The sequence below is a fragment of the Pteropus alecto genome, unplaced genomic scaffold, assembly GCF_000325575.1.
Source record: "Pteropus alecto unplaced genomic scaffold, ASM32557v1 scaffold20, whole genome shotgun sequence".
NCBI classification, from domain to species: domain Eukaryota; kingdom Metazoa; phylum Chordata; class Mammalia; order Chiroptera; family Pteropodidae; genus Pteropus; species Pteropus alecto.
In genome coordinates this window covers 12,362,361-12,388,755 of record NW_006436298.1, presented here as the reverse complement: position 1 = coordinate 12,388,755, position 26,395 = coordinate 12,362,361, and the positions used below count along the sequence as shown (strand labels likewise).

Here is a 26,395-nt window from a genome sequence, read left to right as displayed (position 1 = left end):
TGGCTATAGGCCACACTGTACCTGTTTTGTGCTAGAGAATGTGAGGGGTTGGCATCCAGGCCTGAAATTCTTATTCCAGATGAGCCTGTACGTCTGTGCATTCAGTTATTTATTCAACGCATGCTTATTAGGCACCTCAGGGAGCTTACAGTCAGTCTGGTTGGGGAGATGGTAGAACAGCCATTATCTTCAATGTGGTTAGCAAGGTGTGGAGTGCAGGACAAATAGGCCATGTGGGATGTGTGAAAGGCCCTTAGAGGGGTGGACACAGCACACAGGGGCAAGTGAGAAGGTTGGAAAACTGGAGTGTGCAGTACATATGCAATGCATAGCCATGCAGGAAAGGTAGTAGGGATTTCTGATGCATAGCTTGTGTGCTGGGAGGGTGGGGTCTCACTGCCCCTGGACAGCACACGGTTCTGTGACCTATTAGAGGTCTTGCAGCTAAGCCACCCTCAATGTGGCATGGGCAAGAGGGGCACACCTTGGAAGCTGAGTGTGGTTGGGATATTCAATGTATCACCATCATCTGTTGATCTGAACACTTTTTGTTTTGAACCCCTTTTACCCCCCTTTTTTTTTTAAAAAAGCAAGAACTATGTAAATGTAAGCAAGTATGTGAGAATTTGCCTGCTCTTTACAGAAATATGCTTTTTCAGGGGGAGAGGGAAGGATTATTTTACCTTTCTTTTAGAGAGAAGATAGATATTTAAAGAAAGAGGCAACTGACCTGAGCTTTTCTCAGTCCTGAATCACTTTATGGCTCCCGGGTGTCGGGCGTCGTTATCTCTGTAACCACAGAGTTTGTTCCACACTCTAGAAGGAAACTTGACCCTCTGATAAAACATGCAGAGCTTTCCGGATGGTCTCACTGTTTCTTTTCTGGAGTGGTCAGATTCTGTGTCTAGGTGGGAGGAGAAACTGTCTAAAAGGAGAAGCGTGTGTCCACTTTCCTGAAGCCGGAGCTTCCTTTGCCTGTCCTGAAACAAATGAGGGTTGCAGAGGAGGACATGGTGTGTCTTGGGGGAATGAAATCCTCCCGCAGCACCACATCCCTACCTGGAGGTGGGCCGGTACGCTCCACCCCAGGGTCCGCAGGGCTAGGAACAGTTCCAAGCATTCATAAAACCCCTTTGTGTATTTCCTTTTAAACAGAAATAGACATCGCAGGCCCTATAGTATGTGAGGCCCTGATCTGTTCGGTTATCAGGCTGGGCCAGCTCTGCACTCTGCACTCTGCCACCCCCAGCTGCCCCCCAGTACTGGCACTGACCCCATTTAGTGCTACTGCCTTTAGGGAGCATTGGAATCACCTAGAGGGCTTGTTAAAGCACATTGCTGGACCCACTTCCAGAGATTTTGAGTCACTAGTTTCAGGATGGGCCAAGAATTTGCATTTCCAACACATTCCCAGGTGATGTTGATGCTGCTATGGACTGGAGACCACACTTGGAGGACCACTGTGATACCCAGGCACTCCTCCACCTTCTGGATGGTGTGTTGGGAGAGGCAGACTCTGCTTCTGATGGGATGTCTGCATGGGGGGAATCGCCTGATGGTGGAGGAACCTGTAGTTCAGAAGCAGTGGCTTGCTGGAGTGCCAGAGGAGCCCTAGCTCTGTCTTCTTACCGTAGGGTCTTCTCTCTTGGTCCTCTCCACAGAAACCAGGGATGTGGCCTTTAGGGTAGCTGAGATGGCTTTCATTGCTTCCTTCCAATCCCTTCTTCTCTCTGGTGTTGCAGAAATCTTTCTGAACTATGCCGCTCTCTTACCTAAGACCCTTCGCGGGCTTGCTGTTGGCCTTAAGATAAAATTCAGAGCCTCCTAAAATGGCTGCAAGGCCTTTTTTTGATTGCCCACCTCTGCAGCTTTGTCAATTGCCAGTCTCCCTATTGGCCTCTGAAATATTCCGTTCATTCGTGAACTCGCTATGCTCTTCTTGCTTCCAGGGTATCCCATTTTGCTGTTACCTCTGCCTGGCATGATGTTTGCTTGCACTCGTAGTCTGACCAACTCTGGTTTGTCGGACCCCAGCTTAGCCATCATGTACTTTGGGGAGCTTCCTTTAACTTTTCTGATATCAGCTGGTGCCTCTGAGGGGTCTCTCTGTCACCTTGTATTTTCCTCATTTCAGCTTCTATCAGCTGCATCAAGGTCACGATTACCACCTGTTTACTTCTCTGTCTCTGTCGACTGTCAGCTCCCTGAGAGCAGGGATCCTGTCACAGTCATGCAACTCAGGTTTCACACAGTTTCTGGTGTATAGAAGGCCTTCTTACTCATTCTGTAAGGTAGCTATTGCAGGGTAGGAAACTGAGGCACAGGTAGGTTAAGGACCTGGCTTACAGTACCCTGCTGCTGAGTTATAACACTTGGATTCTCACCCAGGTCTCTTTGATGCAAGCCGCTGGCCATGTGATGCTGGCCAGGTTTTCTGCTCTGAGACCAAGAAGCCTGAGGCATGGTCTGCAGGTCTCCTGGGACTGTCAAAAGACTGGATATTCCAAGTTAATAAAAATGGCCCTTTCCTATTGTTTTTCAGGTAAATTGGGAAGCAGACTCTTGAGTTCACAGCTGGCCTGTGGTTTTGCATCTCGTTAAGGAGCTCTTCATACAGGTAAGGGGTTGTTTTCTGGACTGCTCATGCTCAGGTAGGCTGTGGGAAAACTCAAGCCGTGATGATGCCCGCTGATAACCACCTAAAGTTCTCATTCATTAAAAAGATCCTTAAATTTTTCTTCTTTAAGAAAGGTGTAAAATGGTCCCTGCCCCTGAGGAGAGTTATCGGGTGAAGATGTTTACCTGGCTGGCTTTCTCCTGGGCATTGCCACCTTCTCATCACCCAACACTTTACCTTTTTGCTGGGCAGCCTTCTCCCTTCCATTTGAGTTGCCGATTTAGAATTTTTTTCCTCATGTAAGACCCAGCCCAAATTTCACTTATCAAACTGTCTGAGTGAGAGGCTATTCAGAGTATGGCCTTTCCCCAGCTTCCCAGCGGAACGAATCACAGCTTCTCTGCTCACACAGCGCACTGCACTTTCCATGGTAAGCTTGGCTTAATTGTTTGCGCACGTATTTTTCTTCTAATCTGTGAATTCTTTTTGCTGCCATCTTCTACCTAGCCTAGTTGCTGGCTTCAATAAATGAATGAATGTTAGTGTTAGAAAAAAAAAAATGCCCTAATAAACTAAAATATGGCAGACAAAAAAATCTTTTCCTAAACCAGTGAAATGATTTGTAGAATGCCTTTTTGGATTAATTGCATGGCTGTTTGCTCACATTATCATGTGTAATTGAGAATTTACCATCATATATTAAGTCAGTAGGAGTTCAGATTCTTACCCTTATTGAAAAGGCTAAGTCAGGAGTTTATGTGTTATTGTCTTCCTCTTGAGCAGTAAGTGATGCTAGGTCATGGAGCAGTAATGTATTAATGACAACCTGCAGCCAAGAGCAGCCAGCCTCTTGGATTGAGCATATATCTAAATGTCTAGGCAGTAAGAGAGCAAGCAATAGACTTTCTCAATTAACAACTCAGAGGAATAAAAATATTTAAACAATTTAGGTTTAAATAATTTTAATAAAAATTACATCAGTGCATTTCAGTTTCCCCATACTTCTTTTTTTTAGCATTTTAATTTTATTTATTATTAGTTTCAAGTATATAGTACATTGGTTAGACATTTATATAGTTTATGAAAACAATCCCTTCGATTACTCTATCTTCCCTCTGGCTCTCTACATAGCCATCCCATTACTGTTGACTACATTCCCTATGCCGTGCTCCCCATCCCCCATCCTCATGACCATCTATCAACTACTAATTTGTACTTCTTTAACCCCTCATCGCTTTCTCCCAGCTCCCTAACTCCCCTTCCCTCTGGCTGTCACCAGATTGTCCTCTATATTTGCGAGTCTGTTTTCGGTTAGTTCTTTTTATTCCTTAGATTCTGCATATAAGTGAAATCATATGGTATTTATCTTTCTCTGTCTGACTTATTTCACTCAGTACAATCTCTAGGTCCATCTATGTCATTGCAAATGGTAGGATTTCTTTTTTTTTTTTTAAAGGCTGAGTAATATTCCATTGTATATATGAACCATAACTTCTTTATCCAATCGTCTGTTGATGGGCATTTAGGATGCTTCCATATCTTGGCTACTGTGAATAGTGCTGCCATGAACATAGGGGTGCATAGATCTTTATGAATTATTGTTTTAGTTTTCTTTGGATAAATACCCAGAAGTGCCTGAATAGATATTTCTCCAAAGAGGAAATTGTGATGATCAATAGACATAAGAAAAAATGCTCAAAGCCACTAAACCTCAGAGAAATGCAAATTAAAACCACGATGAGATATAACCTCACACTATCAGAATGGCTATCATCAATAAATCAAAAAACAACAAGTGTTGGTGAGGATGTGGGAAAAAGGGACTCTCTATACTTCTTAGTACACTGGGTTCTGTGAGAGGCATACTGATTAGCTCACTGCCATTTTGTGGGTTGGAAATAGCAACCAGGGTGGTTTTCACCTGAACATTGAAGCCAGAATGGGGCCTGGGTCCTTTCAGGAACTGGTGGTGGCTGAGTTCATGGAAGCCGCGTGGGGTGTGGGGTACTTAAATTGAACTATAGACCACTTTCGCATAGGAGAAAGTGGCCTAGGATTTTTGCTCTTGCTTTCTTATCCTGCTTCTACATTAACACTGCTCATTGTTCAACCTTTCCAGTTGCTTTGTTTGGGTGTGTGTAGCACTAAAGCAAAGAGGATGAAGTTGTCTTCTGGTGTCTGCATGTGCTTTCTACAGCCTAGTAGTGGTACCAACCAACAGGTGCCACTTAGAAGCAGTCACATTATCATGATTTCTTCTACCTGGTGCTGAGCCCCAGTCATATACCTGCCTGAAGGAGAGTTTAGTGAAAGCAGTACAAGAAATTTGACTCTTAGCTAACCCTATTCATGTTCGTAAAGTTTCTTAGGGCTTGGGTAGAGTGAAGACTTCAGTTTTGCCCAGGAATTTCCAGTCTCCATGGAATCCCGTTTGTCTATCATACTTGAAAAATAAACTAAGAAAATAAATGACAGTTTGAAAGCTCAGGTGTTAAAATGTGAGTGGATTTTAGCTTTTCAGTAGGTTTTGGAACATGAGGTATTACCAAATATCGTGTGTTGCACCATCTGTGCTGAAGCTGAATGCAGTGTGGTGGTGTGTGTCTGATCTTCACACTACTGAACACAAGGGGTGTGCTTACCAATTCATAATTAGCAACTTGCTGAGCTTGCAGGAGCGATCTGATTCTCAGTGTGCCTCTTGTTTTAGCATACAGTTGTAATCAGATTAGAAAAAACTGAGATAAGTCAAGCCATCAAGATACCGAGGTGGTGCCCCTCCACGCCGGCTCTCACACACAAGTGTGCACTCAGGCACATGTCACAGAGCTCCCTAGTTGAGTCTTGACTACCCCACATCACCCTAATTAGAAAGTCCAAGAAGTGATACAATGCCTGAATTTCCTGAGAGCTTCTGAACTGTATTTTGGACTTCTGATATGGTGCTCTTCTTTCATTCAATGCAAAGTTTACTGTTTCTAAAGATGGGTCTGCTAGCGCCTCAGCAGTAGAGCTTGTATATCAGGACGTGTGTGTGTGTGTGTGTGTGTGTGTGTTTGTGTAATATAGCTGTTTTGGAGCTTTGGCTTTGATTCAAAGACACTGTCCAGCATGAGTCCCTTGTGTCCAGGGTAGACATTTGAGAGCAATCAGAGCAAAGGCAACTAGCGGACATAGCAAACTAGTCTGCTGGTCTCAGACTCCAGTGTCATTAACATACTGGTCTCCAACTGGCGATTTCCATTATTGCTGAAATGCCTGAGAACCTAGACTGCAGCTGGTGACAGAGACACGCAAGTAAAGGGCACATCTCCTCTCAGGTGTCTTTGTTGTTATTGTTGTTGTTGTTGTTGTTTTTCCAGATAAAACCTTTATCTTCTTAAAGAAGAAGCAAATTCTCCAAAATAAGCTTTCAAGTTTCATTGTAAAGCTGCACCCAGGTATTGGCATCTCTGGAAAGACTGTGCTTTTATTCATTTCCAGAGCACAGTCAGTGCATAATTTAGGAACCACTTTTTACTTTGATCAGGTCGCTTGTCAGCTGTGATTTGCTGACTGGTTTGTCTTATCCACTACAGGGGTTTTGTTGTTGATTTAAAGAAAACTTATAAGTTCTTGTTTCCAGGAAAAGCTGGTTTTAAATGTAATATCTTAAACTTTTGCATTAAGAAAGGACTGAAGGTATTGTTTTGATCACTCTCATGTCCTTTTTCTGTTAAGAAATGACTATTCCTGTTTCTTAGCATCTTTTTCCGATTATGGACCGGAGTTGGAAGGACTCAGCCTTTGCATGGCTAGTTAATAAAAGAAACTTTTCCAAATAAGCAAAAGAGGGTGAAAAAATTTCCTCTTCCCTTTCTTTTAATAATAAAGTAAATACCTAGCATTTTAAATGATTCCTTTTTTCTCTAGAGCATTTCTTACATGGAGCTATCTCTGAGGCTTCCAGAATTCTGTTCTCTCAGGTTCCTTTTTCAAAGCTAGAGGAGGCCTTGGCTGGCTCCGTCTATACAGACCCCATTGATGCTTATCTTTCCTTCCCTTTATTTCCCAATGGGCAAGCAGGAGTGCTCACCTCGCCTGCTCTTTATCTGTCTGCCTGGGATTGCTGCAGAGAAGTCCTGCTACCCTTTATGGCTACAATCTGAAAAAGAAAACAAACAGCCGAAGCTCCCATTGCAGCCCAGCAGGCTGAAGTAAATAGTTCTCATTCTCCTTGTTCCTAGGTTCAAAGTGCTCTTAACGTTTCATGGGGGCGACTAGCCCTCCCAAGGTGCTGGTTTGTGTGGGCCTGGTTTTAGTCTGGTAGACAATTAACAAGTGACCTCTTCCTTTTGCCTTCGCCTTTCTGGCTGAGATGACATTCATGCTCCGAGTGAGAAGGAGCTGCTGCTCCCTTGAGCAGAGCACCAGGCAGGGGCGGAGAAACATTTGATCTTGTTCAAAGGGGATGTCTCTGAAGCATGAAGATTGAACTGATTGTGACCCCACCCTGGGGAAGGAGAAGCGCCCTCTGGGGAACTGGCCAGGAGGAAGAAGCCTGCAATTACTAATCCGGTTGGCCTGTGGGTCTTCGGGGTCTCATATCCGTTTAAAAGAGAGAATTAGGGTTGAAGGTAATAAAATAGGCCTTAAATTAGAGGAGCAGGGGGCCATTTCATCTAATTTTGTGGTTGTTACTGAGGAATAAAAGGCAAAGGAGATAATTTCATTAGCTCCTTTGAGATCTTTATCACAGTAAGATGGCATTTGGGGACGCAGCTGCCTAAGAGAGGCTGGCCATTTTTCCCTCCCGGTAAACCTAGAGTGAGATTTCTGTAGCAGCAGGAAGGGCTTGAGGAGGCACAGGAATCACTGAGGGCACTGTTGTCAGACACATGGAGTTTCTCCTGCCCTACGTGAGAGTTAGCAGCTTAAAATGGTTAATATAAGTCCTGACATACCACTCTTCCAGCTACTCAGGAACATGCATTCACACTGAAAATAAATCTGCGAGACAAGAGGGCTCGGTTAGAGTTGGGATGGTGTCTTTTGTTTCTGAGGAAGACTTGCCAGTCATCTGTTGTTGATGTGATTTATTTGGAGTATCATGGTCATCAAGTTCCTTCGAGCTGAGCAGTGTTCAGAGTATTAAACCATGTGAGGGGGTTAGCAGAAAGGTGAGGGTTACGCCTTCTATTTGATGGGTGCTGTTCTGTTCACAGTGTAAGTTCATTGCTGCTACATCATAAAAACTTTGCTGGAGAGGCAGGTATTTCTATCCACGTTTACAGAGAAGGGAGCGAGTGAGGCAGTCAGTGAGAGGTCGTGTCACCTGCCCTAGGTCTCTGGGTAGGGAAGAGAGGTGGATCTGGGATTCTATCTCTAGACTTCTAACTTTCAAATTAAGCTGTCTCTGATAGTAATTAGAAGAAAAAGAAGAAAGAGGAGGAGGAGGAAGTAAATGATAAAGAGTCCTCTAAGAGAAGGGAGAGAAAAGTGTGTTGAATAGATAGTTCTCTGTACCAGCCAGCAGCTGGCACCATTCCCCAAGGCAGCTTGCTTTTCTTCTGAAAGGAGTAAAGGCATGGAGATGGGCAGGGCAAGGGAGGTGAGAGTTAGGGTTGACTGGAGAGGGGCAGGTGGAAAGGGCTCTTTGTATGCCTGAAACAGTCATAAGCACAGTGTCGAGTAACTGGAGTACCTGTGCCTCTGATCACAAAAGTGAGAGGCATCCGTTGTCTACATCACTGCCTCTCGCTCGTTTATCTCTGGGCCCAGCTTTTTCCATGTCCATCTTCATTCACATTCTTACTATCTCATGTCTGATTTCTTTCTAATCTCCAGTTTTTCTCTCTATACTATATACATTTCTACTTAATATTTGTGAACTTAGCTCTGGGAAAAAAGAAAAAAAGAAAACCTCTATTAAGATGTGCTACTAAAAACCTTAACCACCTTTAAGTGCATTTAATCATAGCTTTAGTTTGTATAGTTGTTATAAAAATCTATTCCTCCCATTGATTCAGAAGCTGATATTTCCCCCTACAAGTGGATAATGGAGACCGTAGACGTCTCCCTTTCTGGTGGATGCTGGGCCCTTGGGAACTCCCAGAAGGTAAAAGTCCAGCCAAGTGTTTTCCTGAAATGTTATCTGAGGGGAATTGTGGGGCAGATTTTCACTTGTTTCGCTAATGCTTCTCCATATCCTGTACAGGAATCTTTGCCCTGCCGTGCTCAGAGGCAAGAGTCCTCTTGCTGTTCCTTTCCTTCGTTACTGGGGCTAATCAGAAGGTGGCTATACTTCAGTGCCTCTTAAAAGCTTTTCTCTATGGCTGTGTCCAGGAAGTCGAAGTGCAGTGTCAGAAATGATGCGAGTTGATGAAGAAGAAATAAACAAACGTGGGCAATATGTAAGGAAGTCTTGGCAGCCTTGCTGCTGTTTTTCTGTAGTTTTGATCTGAAGGAACCAGATTTCCTCCATGTGGAAGGAATGAGGCTGTTGAGGGTCCCTGTGCCAAGGTGCCTGAGATGTGCATGCCAGTGGGCCTTCTAGATTAGGACTCCACTTAGTCTAATAAACTCCGGGATGAAAATGAGTGGTTTATGCTTGGCAGAATGAAGATAAGTCACACGTCTGCAGCTTGAGCTATATGTACGTGGAGTAAAAATAGCATCTGTTCAGAGAAGCAGAACATTCCAGAATGCTTTATTCTCCTCTTGGCACCAAAGCAGAGAGGAGAATAGGAGAGGTGGGAGAGACTCGAAAAGGCTTCTTGGCCAAGCCCTTTAATTTCAGTTAAAGACACTAAATGACTTGACTAAAACCCCATGAGGGCAGGGGCCCTTGTCTGTCTTGTTTATTCACCTTCATGCCTTTGGTCCCTAGCACGTATTAGGTGCTTAATGTGCACTTCTTAGATAATGAATGACGTAAATGTAGATATGACTTCTGACTCCTAGTCGAATGATCTTCGAGATAGTTTTATATGCTGAAAAGTCTATAAGAAGCGATGTCAAGTGGCTTTTACATAACTGAGGCTTTCTTTTGATTACCTAGAGATCAGAAAATTAAAATTGAGACATAGCAAGATTAAACTGATTCCTTAAAGTTGGTGGGGAAGACAGGCTTTCTCAGGGTTGGGGTGTGGGTGGGAGGCATGACTGCCACGTTGTAGTCTGTCAGTGGTGCCCCTAGAGTCGGGCTGTTGAGAGGGGACGGCCCCAATTGCTCAGCCTCCCTAAAAGAACCAAGACCACTGTGGAACAAATGGACACTTGTGTTTGCCCCTCTCCCAATGGCTAGGAGCCCACCCTCCTTCTTTGGCCCTCTGTCTCCTTTTCAGAGGGACATGCTACCTGAAGCTCATCAAACTTTCAGGCTATATGTGGAAGTGCCTATGTGTACAAAATGCTGTGGCTGTGACTGAGAGGTCGGGATATATGTCAGCACTGTAGAGAGAGCAGAAGGACTCAGTTCTCTACCGATGGACACCATTAGCCAGTAAATCAGGGTCTCCACCACTGCCAGCCTCATTTTGAAAATTGCAGCCCTGCTGTCATTGGTCTCAACCAAGTAAACCAGGTCGTGCAGTATGCTGTGCGTAGAAACCCACAGTGGTCAGCCCCACTGCTGCTTTTAGGCAGGTAAGGTAAAGCATTGCTGTTCATTTATCTCCCTATTTAATTTCCCAGTTAATTCACACACACACACACACACACACGATTCACTATTACAAGGGAATTTTAAAATTTAGAATAGTTACAGAAGATTGATTCAAGATGAAAAGTTGCCAAAGAGAATTTTTAAGGTCGAGAAATTTCATTTATATTCACAAACACTGAGTAAAGAGATGTCATTGCTTGCTGCTTGGTGGGGTTCCTTCACCCAGTCTGGTCCATCTACCCATCACTCAGCCTGGTAAGTGATGTGTGTTTCTCTTTAAATTGACCTTCGAGGCTTCACCACATGGCCTTGATGACCAGGGACGAGTGTGCTTCCTCTGGAACCCTTGGTCAGTGACCACTTTCATGTGGAATATCTGTGCCACCTTAAGAGGAGAGAATCCAGTTCCTTCTGGAAAGCTGTTCATCTCCAACATTCCTTTTCACTGGTTCACCTGACTTCTGCTGAATCTGACTTCTTTATATTCTGTCTCCTTGCTTCTCTCCAGGAAATATGCAGCAGACATCCAATCTCCTGGTGGGGCATAAGACTAGTTGTAGTCTAACCCTGATTGATGACTACAGAAAGAATCAGCTGGGTTGTTGGCTTCTGCTCTGTATTAAAGATCACAGAGCTTATTGAGCTAAAGTTGGGAGGCATTCTGCAGACCAGAGGTGGCTCTGACCAGACTCCAGAGCAGCAAGAAGAATGATCATTGTTGGCTAGATTATTAGAGCTTGAAGAAAAAGAGCAAACGTAATCTTACACAGTGGCATTGATCACTACTTTGTTTTTGGTGAAAATCAGGCCTTGGGAAGTGATTTTTGGGGTAAAGCCCTCATGGTCTGGTGTTTGAACTTCTCCTGGCAGCTGTTCTTTGCACTGAGGTCATTACTTGTGAGCCTGTCCGGTTGTACCTTGTTAGCACAGCACTTTGGAAGTGGATAGTAAATATTTTACTTGAACCTAAAATATCCTGTGTGCAAAACCATGCAAATGAAAAACAAATTCAATTTTTAAGAATACATATCTGTTCATAAGAACAGCAAATTTGAAAACCTATTTTCTTAAATTCGTTTACATGTGGGGAGAACCTGATTATTCTCTTCAGGATGCTTGAAAGTACAAACAAAAGTAAGGTGAGAGTGTGACTTTCTGGCTATGGGCCTTGAACTTTTATGAAGGGTAATTTAGAAAGCAAACCTTTTAGTGGAAAAGTATTTCACATTGTTTCTTGATGGAGGCATACTTTTTGTTTGTTTATTTACTTATTACATGTGACAGTTTCAATTCAGTAGTTTTTTTTTTAAGCAATCTATGGGAGACTCACTACAGTGGCAGAAAAATGTTAATGGAGACTTATATAATGGTGTTCATGTTTACAAAATTAAAAACTGAAATGTGATAGAATTCTGTTATTCAGAAGATTCCAACTTGCTATAAAAATTTAATATGTTCGAAGATTGGTTCACATTAATGATTTTCTTATTGCAAAGTGGAATATTATTCATTCATTAATTAGTCCCCAAATAAAGTATAAATCATGTAAGTACAGTTTTACATGTGGGAGAACAGGGAGTGGGAGTATACAAATCAAAGTTTGTGGTTATTTTGCAAGCATCTTGCTCCTGTTTTTACAACACAAATCGGAGAAATCTTTGATGTGTCTCGTCCCCTTCTATCTTTTCTTCCATATATACTTTCTGTGTTTTCTCTAGATGACTTCCTCCCCTGCTTTGCTCTTTCCCCAGAACCAGGATTAAATCTCTTATCACTACCCCGGTTTAATCACCTCCTGTTTGCAAGGCCTGAACAGTAGAGTCTTCATGAGAGGACCATGTCCCTCCTCCATTCGGGCCAGGCTCTGGGGATGTCTCCATTCATTCCTCCTGGTCCTTTCTGGAGCCCAGTCGTACCTTTAGGCAGCCCAGCTCACCCTGAAGCTAAAGCACATGCGTATTCTGTGGCCTAAAAATGTTCGTGATTAAATACGCAGGATTGAGTTTTGTTTGGCAGGCTGTTTAAGTATTTTAACCAATTAACAAATGTTAGAGAGCTATAGATCAGGCTCTTTGGAGACGGGAGTGTTTGGGAGATCCCCTCCCAGCCCCATTTTGCCACAGGGGGAATGAATTCTCTCAATGTTTTAGCAGAAGCTGTGGTGTGGAAGACTCAGCCTCGAGTGAGGCAGACCTGGGTTCCAGTCCTGCTCCACACTCTCAGGATCTATGACCGCAGGCAAGTTACTAACCTCTCTAGGGCTTACTTGCCTCAGATGTGAAGTGGAGATGAGCATAACTACCCACTTTGTAGAAAGGTTATGATATGAAACGAGGGAACCTATGTAAGGCAGGCATACCTGGGACAGAGAAGTGGTAGTTATCACCACTATTAAAATAGGAGCGAGTGGGCTTTAAGTAATTTAATAACTTGTGAAAGTTTCTCCTGAATCGTTGCCCCCTCAGCCCGAGGTGCTCAAAACGTTTTTGTAGTTGATCTTGTTTTCAGGCATCTCTTTCCATATCAAAGCTTGCTGCGGACCGAGTTTCCTGTGTTTACCCTTTATCTGTAGCAGACACTTTCTGTAAACTGGTGGCGTTTCCCAGGACTTCCTTTGCCTTTAGGATCAAAAGAGTTCTAGAGTGTTTATTTTGACATGAGGTAAAATTAATAGTCTCTTAAAAATTACATTAGCCCTGTGATCAGATTTGTTAGAGTATGCATCTCTTGGAAGGAATGCTGACCAAGTGAGGGCCATCTGCCATCCTCCGTAGCTATCTGCTCTGTGGGACAGCTATATTCTACCTCCTGGGGTAACATCTTAGCTGGAAAGGGGGATGCAAAGCCAAAAAAAATGTGTGGAAAGTGTTTATGTTTGTCCTGGGAGAATGGCAACACATCACACACCATTAATGGGCCTGGCCAGCTAACAGTCCTTTGCACTAACCCAGCAATATAATTTATTTCACTGAGGGAATTGTGGTTTTATGTGCCATGTATTGGTGTCATTGAAAACTTGTTTAAAGAGGAAAATCACAGTTAATGTTAGAAATAGGAAATAGCTTTACAAATTTGTGGTGGAAGAGACCCAATAAAAATGACTATCAGAAGTTGCCCCAAGGTGAATGTAAGAGTTTATAAATGGTGTTTTCTGTCTGGTAAGTCGACAGCTTTTGGTTTGTAAGTATACACCAGCGTATGACTGCCACAAACAGCAGGGCATGTGAGAGCATTCCTTCAGGGAAGAAAGTAACTCCATGGGACACTGCGGGCGGGTATCTGTGCTGTCCTAGGGACAGGAGGCAGACGTCCGAGGGAGTGTGTTTGGTCAGAGGAGGCCATGTCTGTGTCACTGCTGCTATTGTCCTCCTGCTGGGAGATGACAGGTGGCGGGGCCTGCACTGAAGGAGCAGATCCGTAACTCTGGGTTTGCTTGCACCATGCGTAAACATTCTAGCTCGCTATTGTAAGAAACTAAAGACCAGAGCATGTGGGAGCCACTGAGTACTGAATCCTTTGAAGTTTGGTTTTCTGTTTGTCTTGAGTGTTACCGATGTCACTGGGTCATCTAAATTAAAAGTGACTCTTAAGTTAGAGAGTAAATGGTTTCATGATGAGAATTACGATTCTCAGACTTTTAGGAGAACTCTTTTAAAATATGAGATATTATTCCAGGGGAGCCATAGCATATGTGCGTTTAATTCATAGAAATTCAACTATACGCATGTATAAAAATATGGAGAGAGAAACACCAGTGAAAATAATGTGGAGCTGCCTCACAGTGTGCTCAATTAGAGTGTGTGCCTTAGAGCAGGATTTCTCAACCTTGGAACTATTGACATTTTGCACTGAATAATTCTTTGTTGGGGGCTGTCATGGGCATCGCCGGATGTTTAGCAGCATCCCTGGCTGGCTTCCACTGACTAGATGCCAGTAGAACTCCCCTCCCCCAGTTGTGTTGGTCCAGAATAACTCCACACATTGCCTCACGTGCTCTGGAGTCTGGGGGAGAGGGGAAGGGGGAAGGGCAAAATCACTTTGGCTGAGAACTCATTAGAGTGAGATGAGGTGCTTGTCAATCTCTCTTTCCCGCTGGTGATCTTAGTTCAAGATCCTCTTTACATCATCTTGCCTTACTGAGTATGACTGAGTAAATAAAAGAAAAATACCGTGAGGCGTAGCGAGTGTGAATTGTAAGGGAGAACTCAGAGACAGAGAGTTTTAAAGTGTTAGGGATTTACGCTTCAGTGAAATCTGTCATAGAAGTTTCTAAGGGCCAGAGACATATAAAGAAAGGTGATCAGTCCATTTACATAAATTCTTGCCTTGTCAGTTCAGAGTTTCTTGATAATAGTGGGATTCATGGCCGATTTCTAAACCCCAAATTTCTAAACCTGTTTACTGAGTCTGGATAATACCACGGGTCTGTTTTTGACCAATTTTCTGAAAAGCTGTCACTCAAGTTCCTTTTTCTCAGACTCAATGTCCTGAAACAGGCAATTCTGAGTGTATATGTTCAAGGCTCAGCACAGATTATTGTCATCAGAGTGTTTGAATTATTTTATATTCAATATAGCGGGGAAGGTTCTGGATTTTAAAACAATTTGAATCTGGGTGGGCTTGTCACCACTTTGACCAGTGGAGTATGGCAGAAAGTGTCATCGTATGGCTTCCAAGGGTGGGTCCTAAAAGGCCATGCAGTCTCCACCTTGTTCTTGGAAACACTGTTCTTCAAGCCCTGAGCTGCCACTTAAGAAGTCTGCCTTATGGCCACCACGGCAGGTGCCCCAGCGGACAGTCTCAGCTGAACCCAGCCTTCCAGCCATCCCCACTGACATGTGGACGAAACCACCTTGGATCGTCCAGACTAGCCCACCCACCTACTGAATGCTACCTCATGGCCTCTGCCATTGCCACGTGGAACAGAAGCATCACCCAGCTGTGCCTTGCTCAAATTCCTGTCCCACAAAATGTGACACCACAAAAAGTTGTTTTAAATGACCCCTGAAAAAATAAATCAACCACTTCGTCGCATGCTCTACTAAAAAAACTTGTTCTAGAAACTTCTTGAGAGATGGTTTGCTGGCCTTCCTGAAAACTTTTTAAGGGTAATCATCACTGTGCACATATTTTGCCTCACTCTGCTGACTTTAATGCCTGTCTGGCACAGTCTACTAAACTGTGAACAAATATTTTAATTTTAATAAGCATTGCTTAATAACAACTATTAGACAAATAAAAACGAAGTCGCTCTTGTTTAATGTGAAGATAAGAGTCAGAGCCCTTGCCTTCATCTGGTGCCTCGTCCCAGGTTTTTGTCCCCTGGCAGCTCTTTGGACCCCCTCGGGAGTACCCAGTTTGAAAGACCTTTTCAGTTTTTCTTACAAAATTAGATCAGTTTGTTCTTAATCCAGTGCTGGAGTTGTAGGCATTCTAGGAAGTGTGTTTACTGGAAGTGAACAACGTAAAAGTATAGGGTGTAAAACTTGAATCTTTGGGTTTATAGATGCAAATCTGTGTGCTTGTGAGCAGACAGAAAGACTGTCCCTTAAACTGAGCTTACTGGGGAGGAAGAATATATAATTATTTGAACTTATGTCTTTCTTACAAGAGAACTAATATTGTCCTTGTAAATATGAAGTTACTGGCCCTTTTTTAAAAGCCTAGAAGTAACATAATAACCATCACTAGAAGAGACTTGTGACATTTTATATTTTGAGGCTCGCTTAATGCGTTCTCCCAGAAGAATGCTTGCTTCAGGAAGATTAGAACTAACAACCCACAGGCAGGGGTTATTACTCCTGAGTTGAGGCAGGTGGGCCTTTTTGCAGATTGGTGCCAACGTATAGACAAGTCCAGGTTGTCGGGGGTATGGACGTCCAGGATATCACTGTTAATGCTAATGTCAGTGAGAAGAGGCAGTCCAGTATCAGGAACTGTTGGCTGTAGTATTTCAAGAGAGGCTGTGAGGGACAGCCAGTGAAAACCATACTTCCTTTGGGTGAGCTGCAAGGGTCACCATTGTGTCCCTTTCAGCATCCTTTCCATTTCTCTGTGGAATATGTCCAGACGCAGACCAGGGATTAGGGAAGCTGAGCATCTGTTGGCATGGTTCTGAAATCTGGATGTGACTGCCTTGCAGTTCTTGCTAACATCACTTTCTGACTTTGTGATTTTTTTTTATAAAATGCCGTCAGAAGCAATCCATAGTCAGGGTGGTTACAAAGGAAACCTGAGAAAAGAGGTCTGGATTTGCCAAGGGGACCGGAGAATGGGAAGAGGGGAGCAGAATGCAGAACGGAGGAGGAGTGGATGAGTTGGTGGTGGAGGAGATCGTGTGGCTTTTTGTAAGTGTTCTCAATCTTAAAAACACAAGCTCCACTGGGTGCTTCAAATCCCATGTCCTAGCAGCAGCTTTGCAAAGGCAAACTCTGTGTGGCCATCTAGAGGAGTTACCTTTGGATGGTCTCTCCAGACTAGGGGCCCCATCAAATGGTGGAGAAGAGAGGGCAGGCTGGAGAACGAGCGCAGGTGTTGTAATTTTTACGTATCCATCAGTTCGACCTTCTTGGTTATTTATAATTTTAGAGCTAAACGAGTGATCCCCTTGTGTCAGAATATAGGTTCTTATTATTTGTACCATCAGGTTTTGAATCCAAATTTGATTTTTTGAGGGGAGGGGGACAATCTGAGTCTTTCAGATTAGGCTAAATAAAGAGCTTCTCACCATGCTTACATCAAGAGGGCTCATATGTAAATTGAAGATCCTCTGGCAAGGCCTAACATAATTTGAAATCTGGGGTTTAGAGTTTATGAAAGAACAGATCAAGAATGCCTACCATATATGGATTTGTTTTTAGAAAACAGTTTCCTATTAGTTGCTGAGTCCTGATGACTTTTCAAAAATTTGGATTCTTTTTAGTCTGATTACGAGTTTAATAATGCAGGGTTTGATGCAGGAAAACGGAGGATATCTGGCGTGTGTTTTCCCTTTGTCTCTTTTTTTGATTGTTCTTAATCTGCCTTTGCTTTCTAACAGATATTCGTTTAAATTTTCTTGATGTCCTATTGATTTCCTTTTCTGTTTCATGCTTCTCAACTGGGGCAGGGCTGACCACTCTCCTCTCCTCACCCTCCCCCACGTACCAGGGTTGTTTGTATCTGGGAGGGGGATTGGTCTGCCCTAAGGCTTTCAGGGAATAGGGACCTCGAACCCTGAATGCCTACACAGGAATCACTCCTCAAACAGTCATGCTCTAACTGGAGATGGAAGTCAAAGGCCTTTATGCAATTTAAACGGTGAAGAAAGAGCCTTGAACTTTGATTTACAAACAGTGACTAGCTAAGATAAAACCAGCTAGTACAGTAAGTTGGGTGGTTGAAAGACCAGGCTTTGGAGTCAGACTGCCTGAGTTTGAAACCAGCTCTAACATTTACCAGCTGGGTGTTCTTTGGCAAGTTAAAGTCTCTTTTCTTTAGTTCACCTCATCTGTAAACTGGGGTTAATAATACCTCATAGGTTTTTGTGATGGTCAAATGGGTTAGAGCATTACTTGGCATATTTGAAGTACTCAGCAGTTACTTCTTATAAAATATTCTAAAGGATCCCAAGGCCTTCTCCCTATTCTTAAATCTTTTAGTCTTTTTTTTTTTTTTCTTTTTCTAAACATGAGCTATATTGACTCTCTTGATATTTACAAAGCCAGTACAGGGTTTACCACAATTTTAAGTTCAAATGAAGCAAAACGATTTTAGAATATTTCTTAGAGACTTGAAATGGATAGAGTCTTGCAATAGAAACTATGTTTGTGTGCTAGATACTGCGAAAAGCACTTAACGATAGTCTGATTTAGAGCTGCCTTTCTAATTCTAGAGCTAGAAATTTGATTCTTTTCCTTAAAATGAGTGGGCTTTACCCAGAGGCTCAGATGCTCAGAGTGTGGGTAAAAATGAGCTTTCTCAACTTCTCCCACCCTCGTGAGACCTAGTGGGGATGAGAAGAGACTCCCTAATTGTAGAGGTGGGTAGACTTGTTCGAGTAGCATTAGTCTGTTGGACCCTGCTTCTTAGGGGGCCGGCTAGAAATGGTCTTGATTCTTTGCCAAGTGACCAGGCAAACCAGGCCAGTGTTGGGGAGAGCAGACCAGACCCGGGGCCAAGACCGTCTAGGCAGATTTTAACCACAAAGGCTTCTAAAACTTAGAGATAAATCCTGTTATGTTGTTTCAAACACTGTCTTGGTATGCAAGTCAACATCGGTCAGCAGGCATTATTTCTAAGGTCTGGTCTTCAAGTATTGTAGGGCATTCTCCGGTGACCAAGGAAGGAAGTATTGTTATTAAGTGGCCTCCTAATCCCCCCCAGGAGGATCCTGACCAGGGCTGCCTTATAGAGACAACTATTTACTCCGCCCAGAAATCCTTTAATGGTGATATTAACATTCTCATTTTGTACCTGATGAAACTGAGTCACAGGTTTGACAACTTTCCCAAGAGCCTAGAACCAATAAATAGTAGAACTGGATTTTGGACCACGGATCTGCTGGACTCAAAGCCTGTTTTAAATCACTACCCTGGCCTTTCTTAGTATGAAATAGACATGGGTAGTCTATTTTGAATGGATATAAAAATTTGAACCTGAGTAAGGTTCAAAAGAATGTAAATCACTGATAATAGAAGTTTGACATCATTTTACAGGTGAGGCAATAGAGGCTCACTGAGTATAAGTAACTTGTGAAAATAACACTAGTAGGTGGCAAAGCAGGGATGTGACTTCTTTTCTCACCATACCATGTTGCAAAAAGGATGGGAAGGTCTCTTTGCCTAGTCACTTCTAGTCACCTTAGTTAGTGTACATGGGATAATCATGAATTTAAGAACCAGGAAGACCAAGTCCACGTTCCAAGTCTCTCGTTGGCTTATAGAACCAACTGCTTTTATGCTGTTTTGTTTCTCATCCAGGAAATTTACTCATGGCTAAAGAGAGAAATAGCCTCTGAGGGAGGTAGATGGCTGGCAAAAGGACACATGGCCACCAAGTAGTAGATTTCATGTACTTTCCCTCGTTCCTCTGGCCTCTGCTCCTTAGAACCTGGAAAAGGGCTTCTTTATACCAGCAAATGCATCAGCTTTTATGCTGCTCCATGGAGCCACCCCAACTTTTCTCTACTTTATCTGCCAGGAGGACCTCAGGATTGCCAAGTGTGCAAGTGGTGGATCTCACTGGGGAGAAGAGCCTGGGATAAATGTGTCTGTCATCAAGCGATTAGTAGACCATCCTACATGCATCACCAAAGATGGCTCTTTGCTCAGTCTTAATTCATTAGGAAATCACTACCTCCCCAGCCCTTTTGGTGCCAGCCTTAAGGGCACTTTAAATGTAGGACTGAGTGCTGCTATAAAATAGAGTCCAATGCTTTTGATTCAGCCTCTGGCACCAGGCTTCTGAGCCATCGTGATTTTACAGGAGCCAGTTTCTTAGAAGTAATTCTGGGCACGGGGGCAAAGAATGGTGGGTAGCCTTTGTGCAGAGGAAATGTGCCATGGGTAAGTAGTTGACTGCTTATTAGTTTACTCTTTAAGCCAAATTATTTTTGTTGCTGTTAAAAATTAATTTTAATAATTGCTTTTGGATCAAGCCGTTGAATAACTGAGCCAAGTTTTCACGCCCAATGAACTTTTATAGCAAACTCTTCTCTCTTTATGGGGTTATTATGAGGACGATATTTGTAAAGCACTTTAACTGCTTAGCAGAAGGCACTAGATAAATAGTAGTAATATTTTCAGAGTTTTGGAGGAATGATTATACAGTGCCTTCCAGTTCTAAAAGATCACAAATCATACGCTGCTACTATTTGCCTTATTGGCTATTTTTCTATTTTTAATTTCTAAAGAGAAATCTATGCAAATGACTGGGGTGATTTTTATATTTCCATAACATTACTCAACTAGTTAAAAAAAATCTCTTTAATCTGAGAGGAAATGTTTTCACAGTATCAGAGTCTGAATAGTAAGTAGATAGTAGGCAGTGCTCCATTGTCAATGAATAGCCGACTTTGCATTAATTTGTAACAAAATGTCTAGTGGAAAGCACAGTCCTTTATTATAAAAGAACATATTTTTTCTTACCATTCTTTTTTTGGAAGAAAAGCTCTAAAAAATAAAAATTGTTGTTTTCTTGTTTCAGAAAGAAATACACTTCCTAGAAAGGAGCACCTTACTATAGGGTTTTTAAAGAATGAAGCACCTCCTGTGTGTGTGTGTGTGTGTGCATGCATGCTAACAGCTTGTCTGTACCACATGTGGGGAAAATGGAATCAGAAAAAGACTCTGCTTTGTGGCCTCAGTACATTCTGAGTTTTAACAATAGATTTTCAGTAAAGCTTAAAGTTTGAGCTCCCACACGATTCAATATACATACAGCAGCTGACAAGGCTGGTAAAAATGTAAATTAAACTGCAAAGTAGACTACATTCACTCCTTGCTTAAAATTGTCTAATCCTTTCTTGTTGCACATGAGATAAAATTCAAATTATTTGTCAAGACACATCAGCACCAGTGTGATTTAGTATTGCTGCTTCACCAGCCCCAGCTCATTATGCTCTAGCCCTGAAACCTTCATTTCCGGTTCTTAACCACCAAGCTCCTGCCTCACCCAGGCCTTCACTTGGGTCTGTTTTCCCTGAAAAGCTCTTGACCCCAGTCATCCTGGGGATGGGGGCTTAGGTCAGCACTACCTCCTCAGGCTGGTATGTTAATTATTAAGAAGAGAGTCCAGAAGCCTCATGGGCCAGAGTCAGATGGTGATTTTTACCCTTTCAGGGTGTAGGGACTGACAAGTGACAGAGTTCAAGGCCCAGGCTGAGTTCCACTTTGAAAGTCTTCCTTCAATACCTCAGCCCACATTGACCTTGCCCTGCTCTATACTGTCCTTGGAGCCAGACCACACAGTTTAGAGCTACCTGTGCTTTGGCCCAATCTACTGTCAGTTCTCTACTGCAGGGACTGTTATCCTTTGCTTGATGAACACTGGCATGTTTTATTTGGTTTTAAGAACTAGTGCCTTGGAAGAATTTATACCTCCTTCCACTTATTTGATGGCTTGTAGCAATTCATAAACTTTTTTTTTTTTTTTTTGCAATAACTAAACAATAAAACCTTAGCTGAATCTGAGCTGCACTAAAGATAATTATTGCCTATATTTTTAATGGTCATTACGCACATATACACATTTACAACTTAGATACGTGAGATCATATAAGGCATTGTTTTATTTTTTTCTTCACAATGGATTGTGGTAGTCTTTCTGTTTCAATAAATTTAGACTCCTTCTTAATATCTGAAGAATATTCCATTTTGTGAATGTGCTGTGATTTATTTAACTAATTTCTTATAGATGAAATATTTTCCCTGTTATGAATAATGCTCCATTAAATGTCCTTGTACTGTGCTTGTCTAATTATCTCATAGGGTAAATTGATTAAAACTACTGAGTCAGAGTATAACTATTTTGGATTTTCATGCAGGTTGACAAACTACATGCAGAAAGGTCAAACCATTTTTTATTATTCTACAATGAAGGAAAGCCTCTTGTAGACTTTATTTAATGTTGTTCTCTAATGTATTTTAAATGATTACATTTCCCAAACTTTTTAGCTACTTTTTTTTCTTGGCAAACAGACTTTGAATAACTAATTGAGGACAGGTTTAATGATTGATTTTGTAGCTTCAGTGGTTAAAAAAACCAACAGTGCATGTATGGATTTTCCCTTACATTATTTTAGTATGCAGTCTTTTTTATTTTTCAATTTTTTTTGACTTTCATTGTTAGTAATCATCATACTAGGGTTATGCAATTAAAATAGTGCCCCTTTTCAGTCTTCATTTTGGATGATCTGTCATGCTCCATATTTTCATATTACTCCTAAAACTTTGCTAAAGAAATCTTTTTGACAGTAAAAGTAGCAGATACTGTTTTGTAATTTGATAGGGAGTTTTAAAAATAACTTGAGTTCTTATTTGGTGATAATACCTTCAGGTGAGTATATTAGCATTTCTACTAAAGAAGCACTTGCTTTCATGACTGTCTCTGGTTTCTTCTAGAGTGTTTTCTCTGTTTTTTTCAGTCTGTGAGAGTTTTCCTAATTCCATGTGATTAATGACCTGTCGTTCCACCTCTTTGAACTGCTTCTCCTTGATGTCATTTGCCCATCCCCTTGTGTCACCTGAAACTTTTTACTAGTTCATTGGTTAATTGTTTATCTTTCTTTTACACTTTCTTGAGTTCATCTAATAAGGATATCATGTATCTTCTTAAAAAGCTTTTTTAGTGTGTGTTCTTTTACTGCCCAGAGCGATTTAATATTTCAAGTTCATTATGTGCTCCCTTTGGGCATTACACAGATCTATGAAACATAGACTTTGTCTGTTGAGATTATTGCAATAGCAAGGCGTAGGCACCTTTAGCTCAGGGGAAGAGACAACACCAACTTTTAAAAAAACTTATTTGTAATTTGAACAGATGACTTTTAAAGTACTTTTGGAGAGTTTTTAAATGTCTCCTCATCAGATAAATCTTTCTAGAGTAGATGACTTCAGGTTGAATTTTGACTTAAAAGACTGGGTCACTAACTGGAGGGAAGGCATGGCTAGTGAAGAGGCTAGTGAGGAATAAAATGGGAATGGGAGGTGGGAACGAAGAGGAAAGGAGTAACTAGGATGTACAACAAAGACATTTTGGAGGAGGTTGGAATAAATATTGCAAATTTCAATTGTGATTAGATCATAAGTTATTTGTAAATCCTTTGTTAACATCAGAATGGCAAAATATAAACCTATGGGAGAAGATACACCACAGCTTTGGGTGTGGGTTGGTAAAAGAGATAGGACTGTGATAGACTTAGTAGAGGCTGCTGTCTTATCACACCCAGTACTCAGCCTGCAGGGCGAATCAGAACGCAGAAGAATTCCGAGGTGGGGCACATTGAATTAAGTGCTTGCTCAGCCATTCCGCCGAACGCAGGGGTTACAGGCTGGAGTGGGCTACTGCGTGACAACTCATGTTGTTTTCCAGTAAACAGCTAGAGTCCCCCAGTGTCTAAGTTTGCTCATGACGGGTTGTATGGAAATGACTCTTTCAGGACACTAAGGTACCATTTAATGAACTGTTCCTATGGTGTAATTTAATAACTCACAACCTTAATGTAGTAAGTGGTAGTTAATTACTGACTCTTTGAGCCACTGGGGAACCATTTAGTAATTACTACTTCATTGCTATTTAATAAATTTCTGTCTTGTACATTAAATAGCCCTGAGCAATAATTCACAGCCTAGTCCCTGGTGGTATAAAAAAGTTAATGCTGCTTCTAGAGATGCTCATCTGAAACCAGATGGTCACTTAGGCATAGGGAAAGTAAAAGTGCAATAAAATCTCTCAAATCAGTGATCTCCAGACTTTTGGATTTCATGAACCAGTTTTTTCTTTTAACTGTTTAGTGGCATATGTACCATTATTAAATTTTTTGATTTTGTTAGTTTTTGTTCCCCTAAGGAAGCCTCACTCTGCCCATTGCATAGGGCAGAGTGAGCACTTGGTAAATATCAGTTGAGTTGAATCAAATTATGCATTTTAGGGCAGAATTTTTGCTGGTGACACCTGTTTAATTTTATTGTTCATCAGAGCTCATATTGGAGATGTTCATTTTGTAAAATATGTGATTGAATGTCTCTGACTAAAGAAATTTCACTTTATGTTGGAGTTGTGTGGGTTAAATAAAAAATGTGAAAGCTTTGGAAGGATTATAAATGTAAGGTCATTAATATTGTCTGCTGACAGTTCTATGTAGAAATGATTAATCTTTAGACTATATTAAATTCTGGGGAATTCTAAAATGTAGCACTCATTAATCCAAAGATAACTAATCTACAGGTTGTGGTGTCTTAGTTCCAGAGTTAAGTCTGTGACAGCTCAGAGGAGAAAGTGGGTCAGTAAGAATGATTTAGTTAAAATTGATTCTTTAAAGTAGAAGCATAAAGGCACTGACTTTTCTGTGATTTTGCTTGTTGTAGAAGCCAAGAATGTTGTCATGTGACCTGTCTGAATTCTATTCAGTTTGAGTATTGCTGTGGTCATGGTAGTAGTAATGATGACGTAAAAGAGCCAAAAAATTCTGGTGAGTATTTTGAGGGATGGTGGAAGGATCGACAGCCTATGGCTCAGAGAAGTGGCCTGTGAAACGGGTTCTTGGAATGGTGGGTGCCCCTATCAATGCCATCTATTTTCCAGACACACGTCATCCTGTTCAGAGGCTGGGTGATGCATCAGTGCTTGTCTTGCTCCCAATCCCTACCAGTTTTTGAAGTTGCATTGATTGCCTGGATGTCCTGTAGAATGTCTGATTTTGTCAGCTAATCAACAGTTAATTGAAATACTTTTCATTAAACAACTCTTCCTGATAATGTTTAAAACATAATTTAAACCCTAGGCAATCATGGCTTCTGTCAGCTGGCTTCAGTAGTCCATTAACACATGCAAAGTCGGCAGTGGGGCTGGATAACCTTTTCTTGCCAGAAGAAGTAGAAACCTCCTGTCACGTTTTCTGATAAAACACATTTTTAAAGATGAGTTTTCAGACACATTATTTTGTACAAGCTCATTTAGCAAATTACTAAAATACAAAACTGTAAACATATTGCTCAGACATTAAGTGCATTCTGTTAGAAAATTTACCATGTCTTTAATCCTAGTGTTTTAGTGCTATGGTTTAAGTAGAAGGGATTTACAGAGTTCATAAATGCAGGGAATAGAATAAACAAAAAGGATGAAAGGAATGTTTCCTGAGCAGCTCTGGTTTAGAACCTCATACCTCAGTACTCTCCACAGCGGTACTGCTAACTTTATTTTAAAGCCAGTCTTCAAGAAGCTACAGAACAGACTGGTATTTTAATAACACATATTAAGAAATTAATTTTAGTGATCGGAGTGTGCATGTGACATTGGCATGAATACATGTTTCTTTGATCACATAGCAAGCTATTATCGGTCTGTTTTGACTTCTTACAGTTTGTACTTTCTCGGGAGCTTTACAACCACCATAACAATAAACTATAGCAGATCGAATTCCCATATCTCTCTGATTTGGGTTCTGAAATTTGGGTTCTGTATCCTTGTGAGACTATTTTATGGTTTTAAGTGGTGGGTACATACTGTTGCATTGAAAATATTTAGCATTATTGTAATTTTATATTCCATATAGCTGCATTAACCACATTCTGCTAATTTTGAATAGCCCATTTAGTATTTCATCATTTTATATATTATAATGTGTTCAACTAGCCCCATATTAGGGCATTTGAACTCTCTCCAATTTGAGGCTGGCATAAATAATTCTGCAGCAAACATCTTTAAGCAGATTGCTTTCTCCCTGTTGGGATCCCTTCTTGGGATATATTTCCCCAAACAGAAGTGCATGATGAAGGGTTTGAACTCTTGTAGCTCCTATTCCATATTGCTACTTCTCATTTGCTTCAAGGGCCCTCTGAGGAGATATAATGAGGAAGAAAGAAATGGCTGGAAGGAAAAGGAATTGTGTGAGGTTTGAGACCTTTTTACTGGTAAGAGAACAGTATTTTTCAGATACCAAAATCGAGACTATGCTCGCTTGTCAGCTAATCAGTAAATTAGTTCAGTGTAGCTATTAAGAGCACAGGCTGTGAACTTAGCCAGGCATGGCTTCCAATCTGTTACTTCACCCTGCTGAGCCTCAGTTTCCATCTTCATAAAATGCACCTGCTTCATTGTGGGCGGTGGTGAGGTTTAAGTGAAATAACGTGCTGTAAAGCGATTAATTGACACAGGCCTGGCTCACATTCAGTGTTCAATGGGTGAGCGCTGCTGGAGTTTGCTCTGGCTGCAGGGCCTGTGGCGGCGGACCTCTGGGCTAGAGGTTATGCAGCCTTGGCAAGTTGTTTCGCAGGGCCCTGGGCTCTCAGAGTCTTCTTGGGTGTGTTCACTGAAGTCTGGGCCAGTGCTCTTCTGCTGGAGGTAAGTTCTCACAATTTGGCTCATCCTCGGGTTTGTGTACGAACTACTATTGGTGGTGAAAGGTCTCTGTGACTGAAGATTCCCCCACAGGC

The 26,395-nt window shown here is 41.8% G+C and overlaps 1 protein-coding gene across 1 annotated transcript in view; it reads left to right on the top strand.

Moving 5' to 3' along the window:
* LHFPL2 (LHFPL tetraspan subfamily member 2) overlaps positions 1 to 26,395 on the top strand; it is a 141,349-nt gene that overhangs the window by 12,047 nt on the left and 102,907 nt on the right. The window contains exon 2 of the mRNA XM_015590522.2: positions 2,543 to 2,617. The gene's annotated coding sequence lies outside the window, so the exon portion shown is untranslated. The remainder of the gene's footprint in view (positions 1 to 2,542; positions 2,618 to 26,395) is intronic.